This window comes from Procambarus clarkii, chromosome 33 (assembly GCF_040958095.1).
Source record: "Procambarus clarkii isolate CNS0578487 chromosome 33, FALCON_Pclarkii_2.0, whole genome shotgun sequence".
Classification (NCBI taxonomy): Eukaryota; Metazoa; Arthropoda; class Malacostraca; order Decapoda; family Cambaridae; genus Procambarus; species Procambarus clarkii.
The window spans coordinates 44,619,179-44,636,289 of record NC_091182.1 but is presented as its reverse complement, the minus strand read 5'-3'; positions in this window follow the sequence as shown (position 1 = coordinate 44,636,289).

Below are 17,111 nucleotides of genomic sequence, written 5' to 3'. Positions count from 1 at the left end.
ATTCGGTGTGGATTCGGGCAGTGAGGCGGAGAGCCACAGCCATTCAGAGGGCCTGTGGTGAGACGAGTGCTAGTAGCTGATATTGGGGGTTGCTAATAGCAAGTCCTCTGCATGGGGAGCTGCTACAGCTCTAAGTCGGGCAGTATCATGTGGTGTTGTCGCAGCTTACAGTAATGTTGGAGCTACTTTGTCGGCAATGGGGCGATCCCAACTGGATTGCTTATGGGCTATATGTATATATATATATATATATATATATATATATATATATATATATATATATATATATATATATATATATATATATATATATATATATATATATATATATATATATATATATATATATATATATATATATATATATATATATATATATATATATATATATATATATATATATATATATATATATATATATATATATATATATATATATATATATATATATATATATATATATATATGCTGGAGGCTGTAGCTATCCACAGATTTTTTTGAATATATTTATTATTATATTATTAAGGCTTATTTTTACCAAATTAGAGGGGAAATGGTCTGAGGTAGGGAACGGACATAGGATGGTAGGTGTAGACATTAGTTAAAGTATTTTGGAATAATTATTATTTATTCTCACCCCTCCCCCCCTCTCTCCCTGTTGATTCAATTAAGGTTAATTGTGAATTATTACTGGAGATGGTTGAAGACTTTTTCGTAATCAGAAAAAATGATTTCCTTAAATTAAACACATAAAGTAGTTTAATTTTGGTCCTATTGATCCTAATTTTTGTAAGAGGGAAGAGGTACAAAGCCGGTGGGGGGGGGGGTGGGGGCGGGAGATTTAGAGGTGGTATAAAGAGGGAGAACAGGAGAAGAGGTGTAGGTGAGGTGAAAGAGGGATGAAGAGGAGTGAAGGAGGTACTGGGGGAGGTAAGAGGACGATGAGAAGGACTGGTGCTGGAGGGAGGACTACGGGAAGGGTAAGAAGGGAAGGACTAGCAGCGGGAGGGAGGGAGGGAAGGAAGACAGTACGGAGGGCGAGAGTGAGAAACGGCGGAAGGAGTGAGAACGAAGGTAAAGAACTGCCCCGAGAGTTAAGACGATGGGAAGGGCGGGATGGAATAGGGGCGGGTATGGGAAGGGCAGAAGGAGGGAGGATGAGCAGGGTTACGGGAGGGTGGAAAAAAGAAGGAGCCGGTACGGGAGGAGGGAGTTTGGGAAAACGATAGGAGACGGAGTGGGGAGTATGTAGATAGATTAATGGTTAGATAGATGAGTAGATGGATAGATGGAAAGAGAAGTAGATGAATAAATAGATTGATAGATAAGTAGAATGATAAATGGATAGATTAATGGAAAATGAGTTAGTAGGATCGTCGGATACAAATAGATAGAGAGATAGATATAAATAGTAATAGATAGATATATGGATGGATACGTTGATTGATAAATATATACATTGACGGATAGACGGATCCATAGATGAGTTGATGGATGAAAAGACAGATGAGTAGATGGATGGATAAACAGTCGAGTAGATGGACGGATACATAGTAAGATAGATGTATATAATGAAAAATTGTTGGTTTATGGGAAGATAGATTGATGGATTGACAATTATAAATAGATAAATAAAGGGCTACATTGATGGATACATTTGTGCTAGGTGAACAGGTGAATCAGGTTAAAGAATATCTGCCGATTTCCTCTTGCGTCAACCGGGATTCGAACGAGGACCTTAAGAATTACAACCAATAAACTCTCTCCATTTAGACAGTTGGCTACTAGTTCGCGTGTGTGTGTGTGTGTACTCACCTATTTGTGCATGCGGGGGTTGAGCTATGGTTCTTTGGTCCCACCTCTCAACTGTCAATCAACTGGTGTACAGATTCCTGAGCCTACTGGGCTCAATCATATCTACATTTGAAACTGTGTATGGAGTCAGCCTCCACCACATCACTGCTTAATGCATTCCATCCGTTAACTACTCTGACACTGAAAAAGTTACTTCTAACGTCTCTGTGGCTCATGTGGGTACTCAGTTTCCACCTGTGTCCCCTTGTTTGCGTCCCACCAGTGTTGAATAGTTTATCCTTGTTTACCCGGTCGATTCCTCTGAGGGTTGTGTAGGTTGTGATCATGTCTCCCCTTACTCTTCTGTCTTCCAGTGCCGTAAGGTGCATTTCCCGCAGCCTTTCCTCGTAACTCATGCCTCTTAGTTCTGGGACTAGTCTAGTGGCATACCTTTGGACTTTTTCCTGCTTCATCTTCTGCTTGACAAGATACGGACTCCATGCTGGGGCCGCATACTCCAGGATTGGTCTTACATATGTGGTGTACAAGATTCTGAATGATTCCTTACACAGATTCCTGAAGGCTGTTCTGATGTTAGGCAGTCTCGCATATGCCGCAGACGTTATTCTTTTTATGTATGCTTCAGGAGACAGGTTTGGTGTGATATCAACTCCTAGATCTTTCTCTCAGTCCGTTTCATTAAGTTCTTCATCTCCTATTCTGTATCCTGTGTCTGGCCTCCTGTTTCCACTGTGTGTGTGTGTGTGTATGCGTGTGTGTTAGTGAGAAATAAATGTAGTTGATATAAAAGAGGAAAAATACATTTGTTAGAAAGGCGGGGTCCAAGAGCTAATAACTCGATTTTGCAGACACAAATAATAAATACAAGGAATAAATACACACACACACACACATTAGTTGATAAAGGACTGTTTTGTGTGTATACCTATGTATACTATTGTCAGGAGCGACAGACAAGTGCACCTATGTGTGTTTATGTGTACCTGCAATTGGACTGACATGTGTACGGTAATTATCTGTGTGTTAATTGTAAAAGGAACATATTAGTGAATGTTTTTTTTATGTAAATTGAATGACATATATACATGTACGCGTGTTTAGTGTTACTGTAATTTATAATGTTAGCGTGTGTACGTTTGAATGACATAGTGTCCCATCATTGTCACATTTTTTGTTACATGTTTACTATTGTCAGGAGCGACAGACAAGTGCAGCTATGTGTGTCTATGTGTACCTGCAATTGGACTGACACGTGTATGGTAATTATCTATCTGTCCATTGTTAAAGGAACATATTAGTGAATGTTTATTTATGTAAATTGATTGACATATGTACGTGTACGCGTGTTTAGTGGTACTGTAATTTACATACTTAACAGGTTTATGTTTGAATTAAATAGTATCCCATCATCGTCTCATTTTTTGTTACTATTTTGCTGTTCATTCTCAATCTCTCTGACTCCCGAGGACCATTTGTGCTCATGTGTGTTTATTAAAGGAAAATAATCATATTTTGTTTACAAAATAACTTGTATTTATTTTCCAAAAAAATGTTTTCAAAGAAAAAGTAATTGTCTAGTAAGCATTCATTTTTCTAACATACAAGACAGTTACTCACTACCTTACAGCAGTCAGGAACACTTTTGTTACTATCTCTTCACAGCGTCTTTTACATAAATACCCTATCTTAACAAATTCAATCATTAAATTCATAACTGGCAACCCCCTCGGCCCCCTCCCCCACAGGTCCAAGGCCACCGAGTGACTAACCCCACACCAATTCCCCAACCCAGGAAGCATCATTCCTTTCCCCTAACCTCTCCCAAATTATGTTTTTGACGAGTACACGCACTACGGGGCCTGACAGCTGAGTAGACAGCGCTCTCAACTCGTAATCCTAGCGTCCGTGTTCGATCCTCCGGTGATGGCAGAAACGAAACTGGGCAGTTTCTTTCACCCTGTTGTTCCTGTAACCTAGCAGTAAATAGGTACCAGGGATTTAAACAGCTGTTATGGGCTGCTTCCTCTGTGTGTGTGTGTGTGTGTGTGTGTGTGTGTGTGTGTGTACTCACCTAGTTGTACTTGCGGGGGTTGAGCTCTGGCTCTTTGGTCCGGAGTGTGTGGAAAAATTTGTGTTAGTTACAAGTTAGTAATAGTTGATGGTGAATACTAACCCAAGCACGATCTCGTATAATACACTACACACGCCAACCCCCCCTCTCTCCCCCCAAATCACTCTACCTAAGTCATTAACAAATTAATACACATCAATTAATTCACCAAAAATACTAACTATAAATAAAGGGTCCAAATTTGAGACAAACAGCGACTCCAGCGTGGTCTAGTCGGATGAGAACGTGTTCTCATCTGTATAGATTGCGATCGAGCCTGTCGGAACGGTTACGTAACTATAGGGCACTAATTTATGTGGTCCCCTCCTGTAGCTGCCTCTGTATCGAAAGGTTCTCTGGATAGCTGGAATTAGCCTGACTCCTAGTAAAGTAGGGAAGAGGTGAAATCCGTTGGGACCACGGACGGATACCTTGGATCCATTGACCTAGGGCAGGTCTAATCACCTGGGATTCGAACCCACGGTGGGAATAAGGGAAAAGAGTTGAAGGGAGGGACACAAATGGTTCCAGAAACCAAACTACACATAAACCCGGACACTCACACACACACACACACACACACACATACACACACACACACACACTCACCAGGACACTCACAGGGACACTCACTCAGACACACATCCATAGACACAAACTGTAATAAGGAAGACCATCTGAGGGAACACAGATTGCCTCGTGGACCCACAGGTATACCCGAACACACACTCACCCGGACACTCACAGGGACACTCACCCAGACACACATTCATAGACACATTCTCAGTCGACTTGAGAATGGTCAAGGACTTACCGAAACGTCGTCGTTCCTTTACCTTCTAGTGTGTGGTCTGGTCAACATACTTTAGCCGCGTTATTGTGACTCATCGCCTGCATCCATAGACAAACTGTGATAAAGAAGACCATCTGAGGGGACACAGATGGCCTCGTGGACTCACAGGTATAGCCGGACACACACTCACCCGAACACTCACACAGACACACATCTATACACAAAAACTGTGATAAGGGAGACCATCTGAGGGGACACAGATGGCCTCGTGGACCCACAGGTATAACCGGACAAACACTCCCCCAAACACTCACAGGGACACTCAAACAAACACACAGACAGACATCCATAGACACAAAAATAAATTTTTATACCTTAAATTTAAAAATTAATGATAAATAAGGCAACGAAACGAAAAAATAAATACAATTTAATCATAATATTTATATTACAACCCCCAAACTCATCCAGCTCCTTGGATTGCGGGCAGGAAGCATGGATGCTGTGAGCCATTCCTCTCTGGATCTCCACACTAAGGCGCTGAAAGAGAAAACTGACGGCTGTAGGGTCTCTAGTTGTTTCAATTAGCTTCGACCCCAGCTCCTTCAAAAAACTTGCAGCACTTTTACCCCAGGCACCAAGTGTCTCTGAGGCAATGGGGACAAAATTGTAGTAGTGATCAAGGTCTCCGTTTTTATGTGACTTGGCTGCTTCCCAGTGATTGGCAGCACCTCCTGCCTGAGCAGCACTGAAGTTAACATAGGTGTTGCCTAAAGTTGAAACGCAAGTGTAGTCCCACAATAACTGTCTACCATTCTTCCAGGGGTTCACCGTGATCCCATCTGGGCGACCAACAGGCTCATCAGAGTTGCGGGGCAATACGGAACGGGACTCTCTCTCTGCTGGACAACCTTCCGTGATAAGGCTTCTCTTTATAATGTCGTTAACATCGCAGTGTCTTGCATGCCATCCTCCTGTCCTTTGGCAGAGAAGGCCATGTCGTCCGTACCTGTCGGCCACTGCATCGCCACCAAAACCCCTGTATTCGGTGTGGATTCGGGCAGTGAGGCGGAGAGCCACAGCCATTCAGAGGGCCTGTGGTGAGACGAGTGCTAGTAGCTGATATTGGGGGTTGCTAATAGCAAGTCCTCTGCATGGGGAGCTGCTACAGCTCTAAGTCGGGCAGTATCATGTGGTGTTGTCGCAGCTTACAGTAATGTTGGAGCTACTTTGTCGGCAATGGGGCGATCCCAACTGGATTGCTTATGGGCTTATATATATATATATATATATATATATATATATATATATATATATATATATATATATATATATATATATATATATATTATATATATATATATATATATATATATATATATATATATATATATATATATATATATATATATATATATATATATATATATATATATATATATATATATATATATATATGCTGGAGGCTGTAGCTATCCACAGATTTTTTTGAATATATTTATTATTATATTATTAAGGCTTATTTTTACCAAATTAGAGGGGAAATGGTCTGAGGTAGGGAACGGACATAGGATGGTAGGTGTAGACATTAGTTAAAGTATTTTGGAATAATTATTATTTATTCTCACCCCTCCCCCCCTCTCTCCCTGTTGATTCAATTAAGGTTAATTGTGAATTATTACTGGAGATGGTTGAAGACTTTTTCGTAATCAGAAAAAATGATTTCCTTAAATTAAACACATAAAGTAGTTTAATTTTGGTCCTATTGATCCTAATTTTTGTAAGAGGGAAGAGGTACAAAGCCGGTGGGGGGGGGTGGGGGCGGGAGATTTAGAGGTGGTATAAAGAGGGAGAACAGGAGAAGAGGTGTAGGTGAGGTGAAAGAGGGATGAAGAGGGAGTGAAGGAGGTACTGGGGGAGGTAAGAGGACGATGAGAAGGACTGGTGCTGGGAGGGAGGACTACGGGAAGGGTAAGAAGGGAAGGACTAGCAGCGGGAGGGAGGGAGGGAAGGAAGACAGTACGGAGGGCGAGAGTGAGAAACGGCGGAAGGAGTGAGAACGAAGGTAAAGAACTGCCCCGAGAGTTAAGACGATGGGAAGGGCGGGATGGAATAGGGGCGGGTATGGGAAGGGCAGAAGGAGGGAGGATGAGCAGGGTTACGGGAGGGTGGAAAAAAGAAGGAGCCGGTACGGGAGGAGGGAGTTTGGGAAAACGATAGGAGACGGAGTGGGGAGTATGTAGATAGATTAATGGTTAGATAGATGAGTAGATGGATAGATGGAAAGAGAAGTAGATGAATAAATAGATTGATAGATAAGTAGAATGATAAATGGATAGATTAATGGAAAATGAGTTAGTAGGATCGTCGGATACAAATAGATAGAGAGATAGATATAAATAGTAATAGATAGATATATGGATGGATACGTTGATTGATAAATATATACATTGACGGATCCATAGATGAGTTGATGGATGAAAAGACAGATGAGTAGATGGATGGATAAACAGTCGAGTAGATGGACGGATACATAGTAAGATAGATGTATATAATGAAAAATTGTTGGTTTATGGGAAGATAGATTGATGGATTGACAATTATAAATAGATAAATAAAGGGCTACATTGATGGATACATTTGTGCTAGGTGAACAGGTGAATCAGGTTAAAGAATATCTGCCGATTTCCTCTTGCGTCAACCGGGATTCGAACGAGGACCTTAAGAATTTCAACCAATAAACTCTCTCCATTTAGACAGTTGGCTACTAGTTCGCGTGTGTGTGTGTGTGTACTCACCTATTTGTGCATGCGGGGGTTGAGCTATGGTTCTTTGGTCCCACCTCTCAACTGTCAATCAACTGGTGTACAGATTCCTGAGCCTACTGGGCTCAATCATATCTACATTTGAAACTGTGTATGGAGTCAGCCTCCACCACATCACTGCTTAATGCATTCCATCCGTTAACTACTCTGACACTGAAAAAGTTACTTCTAACGTCTCTGTGGCTCATGTGGGTACTCAGTTTCCACCTGTGTCCTCTTGTTTGCGTCCCACCAGTGTTGAATAGTTTATCCTTGTTTACCCGGTCGATTCCTCTGAGGGTTGTGTAGGTTGTGATCATGTCTCCCCTTACTCTTCTGTCTTCCAGTGCCGTAAGGTGCATTTCCCGCAGCCTTTCCTCGTAACTCATGCCTCTTAGTTCTGGGACTAGTCTAGTGGCATACCTTTGGACTTTTTCCTGCTTCATCTTCTGCTTGACAAGATACGGACTCCATGCTGGGGCCGCATACTCCAGGATTGGTCTTACATATGTGGTGTACAAGATTCTGAATGATTCCTTACACAGATTCCTGAAGGCTGTTCTGATGTTAGGCAGTCTCGCATATGCCGCAGACGTTATTCTTTTTATGTATGCTTCAGGAGACAGGTTTGGTGTGATATCAACTCCTAGATCTTTCTCTCAGTCCGTTTCATTAAGTTCTTCATCTCCTATTCTGTATCCTGTGTCTGGCCTCCTGTTTCCACTGTGTGTGTGTGTGTGTATGCGTGTGTGTTAGTGAGAAATAAATGTAGTTGATATAAAAGAGGAAAAATACATTTGTTAGAAAGGCGGGGTCCAAGAGCTAATAACTCGATTTTGCAGACACAAATAATAAATACAAGAAATAAATACACACACACACACACATTAGTTGATAAAGGACTGTTTTGTGTGTATACCTATGTATACTATTGTCAGGAGCGACAGACAAGTGCAGCTATGTGTTTTTATGTGTACCTGCAATTGGACTGACATGTGTACGGTAATTATCTGTGTGTTAATTGTAAAAGGAACATATTAGTGAATGTTTTTTTTATGTAAATTGAATGACATATATACATGTACGCGTGTTTAGTGTTACTGTAATTTATAATGTTAGCGTGTGTACGTTTGAATGACATAGTGTCCCATCATTGTCACATTTTTTGTTACATGTTTACTATTGTCAGGAGCGACAGACAAGTGCAGCTATGTGTGTCTATGTGTACCTGCAATTGGACTGACACGTGTATGGTAATTATCTATCTGTCCATTGTTAAAGGAACATATTAGTGAATGTTTATTTATGTAAATTGATTGACATATGTACGTGTACGCGTGTTTAGTGGTACTGTAATTTACATACTTAACAGGTTTATGTTTGAATTAAATAGTATCCCATCATCGTCTCATTTTTTGTTACTATTTTGCTGTTCATTCTCAATCTCTCTGACTCCCGAGGACCATTTGTGCTCATGTGTGTTTATTAAAGGAAAATAATCATATTTTGTTTACAAAATAACTTGTATTTATTTTCCAAAAAAATGTTTTCAAAGAAAAAGTAATTGTCTAGTAAGCATTCATTTTTCTAACATACAAGGCAGTTACTCACTACCTTACAGCAGTCAGGAACACTTTTGTTACTATCTCTTCACAGCGTCTTTTACATAAATACCCTATCTTAACAAATTCAATCATTAAATTCATAACTGGCAACCCCCTCGGCCCCCTCCCCCACAGGTCCAAGGCCACCGAGTGACTAACCCCACACCAATTCCCCAACCCAGGAAGCATCATTCCTTTCCCCTAACCTCTCCCAAATTATGTTTTTGACGAGTACACGCACTACGGGGCCTGACAGCTGAGTAGACAGCGCTCTCAACTCGTAATCCTAGCGTCCGTGTTCGATCCTCCGGTGATGGCAGAAACGAAACTGGGCAGTTTCTTTCACCCTGTTGTTCCTGTAACCTAGCAGTAAATAGGTACCAGGGATTTAAACAGCTGTTATGGGCTGCTTCCTCTGTGTGTGTGTGTGTGTGTGTGTGTGTGTGTGTGTGTGTACTCACCTAGTTGTACTTGCGGGGGTTGAGCTCTGTCTCTTTGGTCCGGAGTGTGTGGAAAAATTTGTGTTAGTTACAAGTTAGTAATAGTTGATGGTGAATACTAACCCAAGCACGATCTCGTATAATACACTACACACGCCAACCCCCCCTCTCTCCCCCCAAATCACTCTACCTAAGTCATTAACAAATTAATACACATCAATTAATACACCAAAAATACTAACTATAAATAAAGGGTCCAAATTTGAGACAAACAGCGACTCCAGCGTGGTCTAGTCGGATGAGAACGTGTTCTCATCTGGATAGATTGCGATCGAGCCTGTCGGAACGGTTACGTAACTACAGGGCACTAATTTATGTGGTCCCCTCCTGTAGCTGCCTCTGTATCGAAAGGTTCTCTGGATAGCTGGAATTAGCCTGACTCCTAGTAAAGTAGGGAAGAGGTGAAATCCGTTGGGACCACGGACGGATACCTTGGATCCATTGACCTAGGGCAGGTCTAATCACCTGGGATTCGAACCCACGGTGGGAATAAGGGAAAAGAGTTGAAGGGAGGGACACAAATGGTTCCAGAAACCAAACTACACATAAACCCGGACACTCACACACACACACACACACACATACACACACACACACACACTCACCAGGACACTCACAGGGACACTCACTCAGACACACATCCATAGACACAAACTGTAATAAGGAAGACCATCTGAGGGAACACAGATTGCCTCGTGGACCCACAGGTATACCCGAACACACACTCACCCGGACACTCACAGGGACACTCACCCAGACACACATTCATAGACACATTCTCAGTCGACTTGAGAATGGTCAAGGACTTACCGAAACGTCGTCGTTCCTTTACCTTCTAGTGTGTGGTCTGGTCAACATACTTTAGCCGCGTTATTGTGACTCATCGCCTGCATCCATAGACACAAACTGTGATAAAGAAGACCATCTGAGGGGACACAGATGGCCTCGTGGACTCACAGGTATAGCCGGACACACACTCACCCGAACACTCACACAGACACACATCTATACACAAAAACTGTGATAAGGGAGACCATCTGAGGGGACACAGATGGCCTCGTGGACCCACAGGTATAACCGGACAAACACTCCCCCAAACACTCACAGGGACACTCAAACAAACACACAGACAGACATCCATAGACACAAAAATAAATTTTTATACCGAAAATTTAAAAATTAATGATAAATAAGGCAACGAAACGAAAAAATAAATACAATTTAATCATAATATTTATATTACAACCCCCAAACTCATCCAGCTCCTTGGATTGCGGGCAGGAAGCATGGATGCTGTGAGCCATTCCTCTCTGGATCTCCACACTAAGGCGCTGAAAGAGAAAACTGACGGCTGTAGGGTCTCTAGTTGTTTCAATTAGCTTCGACCCCAGCTCCTTCAAAAAACTTGCAGCACTTTTACCCCAGGCACCAAGTGTCTCTGAGGCAATGGGGACAAAATTGTAGTAGTGATCAAGATCTCCGTTTTTATGTGACTTGGCTGCTTCCCAGTGATTGGCAGCACCTCCTGCCTGAGCAGCACTGAAGTTAACATAGGTGTTGCCTAAAGTTGAAACGCAAGTGTAGTCCCACAATAACTGTCTACCATTCTTCCAGGGGTTCACCGTGATCCCATCTGGGCGACCAACAGGCTCATCAGAGTTGCGGGGCAATACGGAACGGGACTCTCTCTCTGCTGGACAACCTTCCGTGATAAGGCTTCTCTTTATAATGTCGTTAACATCGCAGTGTCTTGCATGCCATCCTCCTGTCCTTTGGCAGAGAAGGCCATGTCGTCCGTACCTGTCGGCCACTGCCTCGCCACCAAAACCCCTGTATTCGGTGTGGATTCGGGCAGTGAGGCGGAGAGCCACAGCCATTCAGAGGGCCTGTGGTGAGACGAGTGCTAGTAGCTGATATTGGGGGTTGCTAATAGCAAGTCCTCTGCATGGGGAGCTGCTACAGCTCTAAGTCGGGCAGTATCATGTGGTGTTGTCGCAGCTTACAGTAATGTTGGAGCTACTTTGTCGGCAATGGGGCGATCCCAACTGGATTGCTTATGGGCTTATATATATATATATATATATATATATATATATATATATATATATATATATATATATATATATATATATATATATATATATATATATATATATATATATATATTATATATATATATATATATATATATATATATATATATATATATATATATATATATATTATATATATATATATATATATATATATATATATATATATATATATATATATATATATATATCTATATCTATATATATATATATATATATATATGCTGGAGGCTGTAGCTATCCACAGATTTTTTTGAATATATTTATTATTATATTATTAAGGCTTATTTTTACCAAATTAGAGGGGAAATGGTCTGAGGTAGGGAACGGACATAGGATGGTAGGTGTAGACATTAGTTAAAGTATTTTGGAATAATTATTATTTATTCTCACCCCTCCCCCCCTCTCTCCCTGTTGATTCAATTAAGGTTAATTGTGAATTATTACTGGAGATGGTTGAAGACTTTTTCGTAATCAGAAAAAATGATTTCCTTAAATTAAACACATAAAGTAGTTTAATTTTGGTCCTATTGATCCTAATTTTTGTAAGAGGGAAGAGGTACAAAGCCGGTGGGGGGGGGGGCGGGAGATTTAGAGGTGGTATAAAGAGGGAGAACAGGAGAAGAGGTGTAGGTGAGGTGAAAGAGGGATGAAGAGGGAGTGAAGGAGGTACTGGGGGAGGTAAGAGGACGATGAGAAGGACTGGTGCTGGGAGGGAGGACTACGAGAAGGGAAGGACTAGCAGCGGGAGGGAGGGAGGGAAGGAAGACAGTACGGAGGGCGAGAGTGAGAAACGGCGGAAGGAGTGAGAACGAAGGTAAAGAACTGCCCCGAGAGTTAAGACGATGGGAAGGGCGGGATGGAATAGGGGCGGGTATGGGAAGGGCAGAAGGAGGGAGGATGAGCAGGGTTACGGGAGGGTGGAAAAAAGAAGGAGCCGGTACGGGAGGAGGGAGTTTGGGAAAACGATAGGAGACGGAGTGGGGAGTATGTAGATAGATTAATGGTTAGATAGATGAGTAGATGGATAGATGGAAAGAGAAGTAGATGAATAAATAGATTGATAGATAAGTAGAATGATAAATGGATAGATTAATGGAAAATGAGTTAGTAGGATCGTCGGATACAAATAGATAGAGAGATAGATATAAATAGTAATAGATAGATATATGGATGGATACGTTGATTGATTAATATATACATTGACGGATAGACGGATCCATAGATGAGTTGATGGATGAAAAGACAGATGAGTAGATGGATGGATAAACAGTCGAGTAGATGGACGGATACATAGTAAGATAGATGTATATAATGAAAAATTGTTGGTTTATGGGAAGATAGATTGATGGATTGACAATTATAAATAGATAAATAAAGGGCTACATTGATGGATACATTTGTGCTAGGTGAACAGGTGAATCAGGTTAAAGAATATCTGCCGATTTCCTCTTGCGTCAACCGGGATTCGAACGAGGACCTTAAGAATTACAACCAATAAACTCTCTCCATTTAGACAGTTGGCTACTAGTTCGCGTGTGTGTGTGTGTGTACTCACCTATTTGTGCATGCGGGGGTTGAGCTATGGTTCTTTGGTCCCACCTCTCAACTGTCAATCAACTGGTGTACAGATTCCTGAGCCTACTGGGCTCAATCATATCTACATTTGAAACTGTGTATGGAGTCAGCCTCCACCACATCACTGATTAATGCATTCCATCCGTTAACTACTCTGACACTGAAAAAGTTACTTCTAACGTCTCTGTGGCTCATGTGGGTACTCAGTTTCCACCTGTGTCCCCTTGTTTGCGTCCCACCAGTGTTGAATAGTTTATCCTTGTTTACCCGGTCGATTCCTCTGAGGGTTGTGTAGGTTGTGATCATGTCTCCCCTTACTCTTCTGTCTTCCAGTGCCGTAAGGTGCATTTCCCGCAGCCTTTCCTCGTAACTCATGCCTCTTAGTTCTGGGACTAGTCTAGTGGCATACCTTTGGACTTTTTCCTGCTTCATCTTCTGCTTGACAAGATACGGACTCCATGCTGGGGCCGCATACTCCAGGATTGGTCTTACATATGTGGTGTACAAGATTCTGAATGATTCCTTACACAGATTCCTGAAGGCTGTTCTGATGTTAGGCAGTCTCGCATATGCCGCAGACGTTATTCTTTTTATGTATGCTTCAGGAGACAGGTTTGGTGTGATATCAACTCCTAGATCTTTCTCTCAGTCCGTTTCATTAAGTTCTTCATCTCCTATTCTGTATCCTGTGTCTGGCCTCCTGTTTCCACTGTGTGTGTGTGTGTGTATGCGTGTGTGTTAGTGAGAAATAAATGTAGTTGATATAAAAGAGGAAAAATACATTTGTTAGAAAGGCGGGGTCCAAGAGCTAATAACTCGATTTTGCAGACACAAATAATAAATACAAGAAATAAATACACACACACACACACATTAGTTGATAAAGGACTGTTTTGTGTGTATACCTATGTATACTATTGTCAGGAGCGACAGACAAGTGCAGCTATGTGTGTTTATGTGTACCTGCAATTGGACTGACATGTGTACGGTAATTATCTGTGTGTTAATTGTAAAAGGAACATATTAGTGAATGTTTTTTTTATGTAAATTGAATGACATATATACATGTACGCGTGTTTAGTGTTACTGTAATTTATAATGTTAGCGTGTGTACGTTTGAATGACATAGTGTCCCATCATTGTCACATTTTTTGTTACATGTTTACTATTGTCAGGAGCGACAGACAAGTGCAGCTATGTGTGTCTATGTGTACCTGCAATTGGACTGACACGTGTATGGTAATTATCTATCTGTCCATTGTTAAAGGAACATATTAGTGAATGTTTATTTATGTAAATTGATTGACATATGTACGTGTACGCGTGTTTAGTGGTACTGTAATTTACATACTTAACAGGTTTATGTTTGAATTAAATAGTATCCCATCATCGTCTCATTTTTTGTTACTATTTTGCTGTTCATTCTCAATCTCTCTGACTCCCGAGGACCATTTGTGCTCATGTGTGTTTATTAAAGGAAAATAATCATATTTTGTTTACAAAATAACTTGTATTTATTTTCCAAAAAAAATTTTTCAAAGAAAAAGTAATTGTCTAGTAAGCATTCATTTTTCTAACATACAAGACAGTTACTCACTACCTTACAGCAGTCAGGAACACTTTTGTTACTATCTCTTCACAGCGTCTTTTACATAAATACCCTATCTTAACAAATTCAATCATTAAATTCATAACTGGCAACCCCCTCGGCCCCCTCCCCCACAGGTCCAAGGCCACCGAGTGACTAACCCCACACCAATTCCCCAACCCAGGAAGCATCATTCCTTTCCCCTAACCTCTCCCAAATTATGTTTTTGACGAGTACACGCACTACGGGGCCTGACAGCTGAGTAGACAGCGCTCTCAACTCGTAATCCTAGCGTCCGTGTTCGATCCTCCGGTGATGGCAGAAACGAAACTGGGCAGTTTCTTTCACCCTGTTGTTCCTGTAACCTAGCAGTAAATAGGTACCAGGGATTTAAACAGCTGTTATGGGCTGCTTCCTCTGTGTGTGTGTGTGTGTGTGTGTGTGTGTGTGTACTCACCTAGTTGTACTTGCGGGGATTGAGCTCTGGCTCTTTGGTCCGGAGTGTGTGGAAAAATTTGTGTTAGTTACAAGTTAGTAATAGTTGATGGTGAATACTAACCCAAGCACGATCTCGTATAATACACTACACACGCCAACCCCCCCTCTCTCCCCCCAAATCACTCTACCTAAGTCATTAACAAATTAATACACATCAATTAATACACCAAAAATACTAACTATAAATAAAGGGTCCAAATTTGAGACAAACAGCGACTCCAGCGTGGTCTAGTCGGATGAGAACGTGTTCTCATCTGGATAGATTGCGATCGAGCCTGTCGGAACGGTTACGTAACTACAGGGCACTAATTTATGTGGTCCCCTCCTGTAGCTGCCTCTGTATCGAAAGGTTCTCTGGATAGCTGGAATTAGCCTGACTCCTAGTAAAGTAGGGAAGAGGTGAAATCCGTTGGGACCACGGACGGATACCTTGGATCCATTGACCTAGGGCAGGTCTAATCACCTGGGATTCGAACCCACGGTGGGAATAAGGGAAAAGAGTTGAAGGGAGGGACACAAATGGTTCCAGAAACCAAACTACACATAAACCCGGACACTCACACACACACACACACACACATACACACACACTCACCAGGACACTCACAGGGACACTCACTCAGACACACATCCATAGACACAAACTGTAATAAGGAAGACCATCTGAGGGAACACAGATTGCCTCGTGGACCCACAGGTATACCCGAACACACACTCACCCGGACACTCACAGGGACACTCACCCAGACACACATTCATAGACACATTCTCAGTCGACTTGAGAATGGTCAAGGACTTACCGAAACGTCGTCGTTCCTTTACCTTCTAGTGTGTGGTCTGGTCAACATACTTTAGCCGCGTTATTGTGACTCATCGCCTGCATCCATAGACACAAACTGTGATAAAGAAGACCATCTGAGGGGACACAGATGGCCTCGTGGACTCACAGGTATAACCGGACACACACTCACCCGAACACTCACACAGACACACATCTATACACAAAAACTGTGATAAGGGAGACCATCTGAGGGGACACAGATGGCCTCGTGGACCCACAGGTATAACCGGACAAACACTCCCCCAAACACTCACAGGGACACTCAAACAAACACACAGACAGACATCCATAGACACAAAAATAAATTTTTATACCGAAAATTTAAAAATTAATGATAAATAAGGCAACGAAACGAAAAAATAAATACAATTTAATCATAATATTTATATTACAACCCCCAAACTCATCCAGCTCCTTGGATTGCGGGCAGGAAGCATGGATGCTGTGAGCCATTCCTCTCTGGATCTCCACACTAAGGCGCTGAAAGAGAAAACTGACGGCTGTAGGGTCTCTAGTTGTTTCAATTAGCTTCGACCCCAGCTCCTTCAAAAAACTTGCAGCACTTTTACCCCAGGCACCAAGTGTCTCTGAGGCAATGGGGACAAAATTGTAGTAGTGATCAAGGTCTCCGTTTTTATGTGACTTGGCTGCTTCCCAGTGATTGGCAGCACCTCCTGCCTGAGCAGCACTGAAGTTAACATAGGTGTTGCCTAAAGTTGAAACGCAAGTGTAGTCCCACAATAACTGTCTACCATTCTTCCAGGGGTTCACCGTGATCCCATCTGGGCGACCAACAGGCTCATCAGAGTTGCGGGGCAATACGGAACGGGACTCTCTCTCTGCTGGACAACCTTCCGTGATAAGGCTTCTCTTTATAATGTCGTTAA